Consider the following 6,024-nt stretch of genomic DNA (forward strand, 5'->3'; position numbering starts at 1 on the left):
GGGAGACATGTTCTAGAATACCTCTTGATAACATGTCCTATGGAGCTGCTGATCTTTTATAAGGATCAAGGACCTGGAGCCCTGATGCTCTGATGGGGAAGATTCTAGCTTCTACTGTGGGTAGTGGGAGAGGGAGGAGCATGAGTCACCTGTGACGTTCTAGAATGGGTGCTCTAGTTCTAGGCTTCCAGGGCCTATGGGAGTTCTAGATCTCCTTCTACACCCCCAGCCCTGTCTTCTCTAAAAGGAAATTGTCCTCAGGACCCTTGAGACATTTCTGCTGCCAAGAGGTTCTCAGCTGGGGGGAAAAAGGCTCTGGGGACGTGACATAAATTTTGGCTTCTTGCCACCCTGCAGTGAGGTTCTCTGGGGCAATGTCTGGGAGACTAACTTGTTTTGCCTCAACTCTGCCAACACCCCGAGCCTGTGACCCATTCCCATGGTCCAGACATCCTAGGTTGAACAAAGGGCCACTCATCCTGAACCATGTCCCTGACCTGGGACAGCCAGTCTTGACTGGGATGCAAGGTGATGAGACTAGGGAGCTAGGATGTTTGTGAAATGCAAGACCTAGAGTCCCTTGTCACTCTCCCATGCCAAGTGAGGTGAGCTCACCGGAAGGGGACAGCCTGGAACCTTAGGGACAAGGGGAAATGGGGCTGGAAGTGTGGCAGCCTGAGAGAATCCTAGACTATGCAAATAAGTATTTAGCCCTACCTGACTCAGCTTTCCTTGGAGTTACAGGTAGAAAACCGAGGCTCAGAGTGGCAGCTACTCTCACAAGGTCCCATCAGTGCTGATGTGGCAACGGTTGATTTGCTGAGGATGCAGGGAGGGCTCTACGCTCAGTCTCAGTGAGGCTGAGAGGGCGCACACAGGCACACATCATATCCAGGATACATGCCATCATGCCTGGCACCACGGTAGCTACATCTGTTCTGCCAGTGCAGAATGCTTTTTTTTCCTGCCTCCCAGAATCCCTGAGAGGCCTCCAGAGTGACAGGTAGCTCTATCCTGGCCCAGGCCTGCTCTGAGAGAATCATTCACTCTCTTCCCCCTACCCAGGACTAGCTTGGAGACTAACTCCATGGCCAGCTACACACACACACACACACACACACACACACACACACACACACATGTCACAGTCTGTAAGACAGAACATGGAGGATGGGCCCCAAACCCAAGCCGACTGTCTCTGCAGGGCTCACGGTGCCAGGAACTGTCATCCCATTGTTTACCTGACAGTCTTCCTCTGAGTGTGGCACCCCAACAGGAGCTCTACACCCATCCCACACATCACTGGCATGACATCTGGGCTACCCTTGACAAGTTGTTCTATGCCTCCCACCCCAGGAGTTGCCCTATGGATTCCCCATTCTCCAGCAGCCGACAAGGAAAGGTTCCTAATCCCCTGGCTGGTTGCTGCAGGAGGCCAGGGCAGGCAAGGAACCAGGATGAGCAGAGCTCGAGGCTGCTGGGAAGCCATGGCCACAGTTTTCATTCTAGTCTCACAGAGCTTTCCCCAGGACACTGCCTGTGAGAGGATCTGGGCACCAGGAAAAGCCATGGACAGAGGCCCTCACCCTTCTCATTACCTGGACAGAGCTCATCTACCCCTAGTATTACCCCCAGCCCCCGAGCTCAGGACCCTTCCTTCCTGGCTTGAGGCCTCTTGTTATTGGCCTGTGTTTTTGCTTCTCTAGGGCAGAAGAATCAGAGTTGGGGAAGGCCCCCATCTTCTTGGAACTGTTTTCTGGTTCCTTCTCCTACACAATCTACCTCAGCTGGTCTCTTTCCCTGTCACAAGTGGACCCCTGGGGTCCTCCACTCCTGTTCCCAGACCATCAACTGAACCTGGATTCTTAGTTCTTCCCTTGATCCCTATAAGGTTCTTTCAGTGAGAAAGGACTTTAGAATCACAACCTTAAAGGAGGGGGCGGCGTAGGTCCCCAAAGTCACTTGCTCTTCATATCTAGCATATGGGAGAAACAGAGAGGGCCACACATTTGCCCGAGATCACACATCGAGTGAATGGAACCATAGGGTTCTCCTGGGCGTCAATAAAAGTTGGTTATGCCTTCTTCAGGAGCAGCAGACAATGGGACATCTTGGGAACAGAAATGCTAGACAGGCCCTGACTAATATCTAATCCTTAGGCCTTCCTTTCCTAACATAGAACCCTGCCCCTTACTCCATGAGCTTCTGCCCTCAAACCAACTCCAGCTGCCGTGCTCCTCAGACCTCCCCAGGCACCACGCATCCCTAACTGCACCTCCACTCACCAATGTACCATGTGCCTTGTAACAGTCACCCCAGCTGACAGCACAGGCCCACCCTCCCCTGCAGGGACTGTCTAAAGAAACGGGCACTGTCCCTTCCTCCCATTATCCCCAAATCTGCCTTATTCTCAGCCAGATCCCTCCTGCACCTGTGTCTCCATGAAGCTTGTCACCTCGAGGGCTGGAGAAGCAGAGACCCAGGAGGGCAAGACTGAGAATGTGCAGACTCCCAGAAGAGAACTGGGGAGGCTTGGGACAGTCGTCCCCAAGCATTCCCCTGAAGGCTAAGGTCTGCAGGCCCCTCCCCTTGCAGCTTGCTTGGTTTTGGGGTCTATAAAGGCCTGGCAGTGGAAGAAAGGCTCTCTGGGGCAGGATGCCTGAGCATAAACTCAGATGCTGCCAGAAAGGAAAGGGGTGGATAGAGGTTTGAGAAAGCAGAACTGTGGGGACAGGCAGGTGGGTGCTCTGTGACAGCTAGGCAATAAGATTTAGGCTTTGGAAAGCAATCTGCTGGCCACCAGCTTGAGGCTTCTAATGCATCTGCCCCTCCAGGGATGTCAGGAGCCTCTAGGTTGTATGTAACCCTAAATGTCACCCTGGTGATCTGGAGGACCCCAGGGCTCTGGCTGTTCCCAGCATCTGATAAGGGGTCGGCTGCTTAGGATCTGGAGTCTTTTCCAGTTTGAGAACTCTGGGTTCAGAGGGACTCTCTCCAAGTAGAGGGAGAGTCTAGGCACAGTTTCTAACTTAATGCCAAGAGCCCTGATCCCATCCTCAGCTGCCTCACAACTCCAGCATCTGCCTCCTTCCCAGCCTGAGCCAGAGGAGGCTGCAGGAGCAGAGCTGAAATCTCTAGGCAAGTGTTTTGTGGTGTCACAATGGAAGGGGCCTGGGTCCCCTTTCTAGTCAAGGACTCTTCTGGGGCTTGGGGAAACAGGACACATGTGCCATTCTGGTTAGGACACGGAGTTCTCGCTTACCACCGGGAGATGCAGGAGGACAGTATCAGGCCACTGCAGGAGATGGGTTAAGGAAGGACCACTCCATCCGGGTCTGGGTCTGGGAAGCAGAATCCCCAGGGCACAGAAGAGTTCCCTGCTCGGCCCCTCCCACTAACCTCACACAGAGGCCACCTCCTCCCTGCTCAGCAGCTCTGGCCTTTATTCTATGCACAACTCTCTAGGAGTCCCCAGGCCAGGCTGGATGGTGGAAGCTCAGGATTCCTGCAATAATGTTAAAGGGGAGGGGGTCTTAGAAACAAAGATGGGGTGAGGAGAGCCACAGAATGGCGGAGGATATTCCTCTTCAGACAGACAGACAGACAAATCTAACAGGACTCTTTCCTTGCTCCTCTCCTGTCTCGTTCCTAAACCAGACATAAGAAAGGGTCTGGGCATCCCCAGAGCCCTGAGGATTTTGTGGCTTGAGAACCTTTTCCCCTCCCCCAACAAAAAAAGGCCACCTTAATAAGGTATCAATTTCACTACCTTAGATTAATAAGCTGAGTAGATTACAGATGCATCCTAGTGAGGACTCACATCAGCTTCCAGGTTACGTGTGAAGGACTTCTGCATTCTATCTTAGATGGCTTAATGCAGAATACTCACGGCTGCCTGCAGACCCTTGGGCAGGGCCTGGAACCCCCAAATTTGGCATCGGTGGCTTAATACCCAGTTACTTCCTAGTTTACAGAAGGGGCAGGCCCAGAGACGGGAGGCAACCTGCCCAAGCTCACACAGCAAGCTGGTGGTAATCTAGGACTAGAGCCATGGTCCCTTGGGAGGGGGATCCCACCAGAACACCTTCACCTCTGATACCTGCCACACGTCCACAGGAACCGCCAGCCATGCCTAAGGGCCCGATCTCCATGTCAGCACAACTCCAGGTGACTCTTCCCGTGTTCTCCTTCCCTTCTGTGGTCAGTCCAAACTTCTGCCCGCTTCTTAGCCTACCCCTGGGCCCACTTCCTGGTATTTACTACATCTGTGCCATTCCCAGCCCCACGGTCCAACTTGCCCTTTCAAGCTTTTCCTGGGCAGGGGAGGGGCCACACTGGGGCTTCTGTACCGAGACTTTTGTACACCACAGACTTTTTGTATATTTTTAATTTTGCTGCGACATGAAATATTAAAAGTCATTTCAGTACACTCTGCTTGTGTCCCGTTTGGTTATTCTGGGCCAGGGCCAGGGGATGAGAAGGAAGAACCACTCTCCTTCAGGATCTTTTAAAGGTACTTGTGTGGGAAAGAGCAGAACTTTATCTAAACCTTCCTGTTGATTGGCTAGAACATCAATCCATCAGCCAGAGTCTCAGCCTGGATCTTCCTAGAGATTTTCTCCAAGTCCATTTTACAGAAAAGGGGGAAAGGTGAGCGATGGGAATGTCCTGTTCCAAGGTCCTAGAAGGTTTCTCCTGAGGCCCCTTTCCTTGGCTTAAAGATCCAGTGTCCCACTGCATTCTTGGGTGGACTCTGTGTGTATGAATGTCACTAGTGTCTTTTAAAGTGTGTCAAATCTCTTCCTTTGCTTATACAGGTCCTCATAACAGTGCTATTTCAACTTAATTGTTTCTTCTAATAAGAAAGAAAGAAGGAAGGAAGGAAGGAAGGAAGGAAGGAAGGAAGGAAGGAAGGAAAGAAGGAAAGAAAGAAAGAAAGAAAGAAAGAAAGAAAGAAAGAAAGAAAGAAAGAGAAAAAGAAATTAATTCTAGGCTGGGCATGGTGGTTCACACCTTTAATCCCAAACTTGGGAAGCATAGGCAGATGGATCTCTGTGAGTTCAAAGCCAGACTGGTTGGTCTATAGAGCAAGTTCCAGAACAGCCAGGGTTAGGGTTACACAGAGAAACTCTGTCTCAAAAACAAAACAAAAACAAACAGTATTTGTTTGTGTTTTTTAAAGATTTGTGTGTGTGTGGTGTGTGAGTGTGTGTGTGTGTGTGTGTCTGTGTGTCTGTGTGTCTGTGCACGTACGTGCATGCGCTGGCAGAGCCATCTGCATGTACAGCTGCAGGCTAGAAGAGGGCATCAGACTCCAGTGGAGAATGGTTGCAAGCTACCATGTGGTTGCTGGGACTTGAACTCGGGACCTCTGGAAGAGCAGACAGTGCTCTTAACACCTGGGCTATCTCTCCAGCCCTTGTTTGTTTGTTTTTACATTACTTCACAAAGAAGCCAGGGCCCCTTGCAACCAAGGCGAATGCTCTAACATTGAGCTGTGCTCCAGCCCAACTTAATTATTGCTCTAAGGGACGTATCTCAGGACTGAGGCTGTAGATCAGTGGTAGTGTGCTTGCCTAGCATACACAAAGGCCCTGGGTTCTGTCCCCAGCACTGCACAAAGTGTAACCCCTGCATGAGGGGAACCAAACAAGCAGAAGGATCAAAACTTCAAGGTTTGCATAGTGAGTTCAAAGCCAGCCTGGGCTACAAGAAACCCTGACTTAATAAATAAACAAACAAGTGAACGAATAAATAAATGAACAAGTTAAAAGCTCTGTATCCAAATACTGTTATATCTTACTGTACCGTGGGTGAGCTGCTTAGCTAACCAGCCCTGAAGATATTCTGACTTCTGCTGAGCCACCTGCGGTTGGAATTGGCTGTTTGTTGCAGGCAGAAGCAGCGCAACTCCGAACCACATGTTTGCTCAAGCTGCTCCCTCTGCGTAGAGTAAGCTAGCCTGCATTCACCCTTTCAGGCAGAGCAGGAAAACCCTCCTCACACAGGCTGCTTGCTGTATGG

This window comes from Rattus norvegicus, chromosome 3 (genome assembly GCF_021556685.1).
Source record: "Rattus norvegicus strain SHRSP/BbbUtx chromosome 3, alternate assembly SHRSP_T2T, whole genome shotgun sequence".
NCBI lineage: Eukaryota > Metazoa > Chordata > Mammalia > Rodentia > Muridae > Rattus > Rattus norvegicus.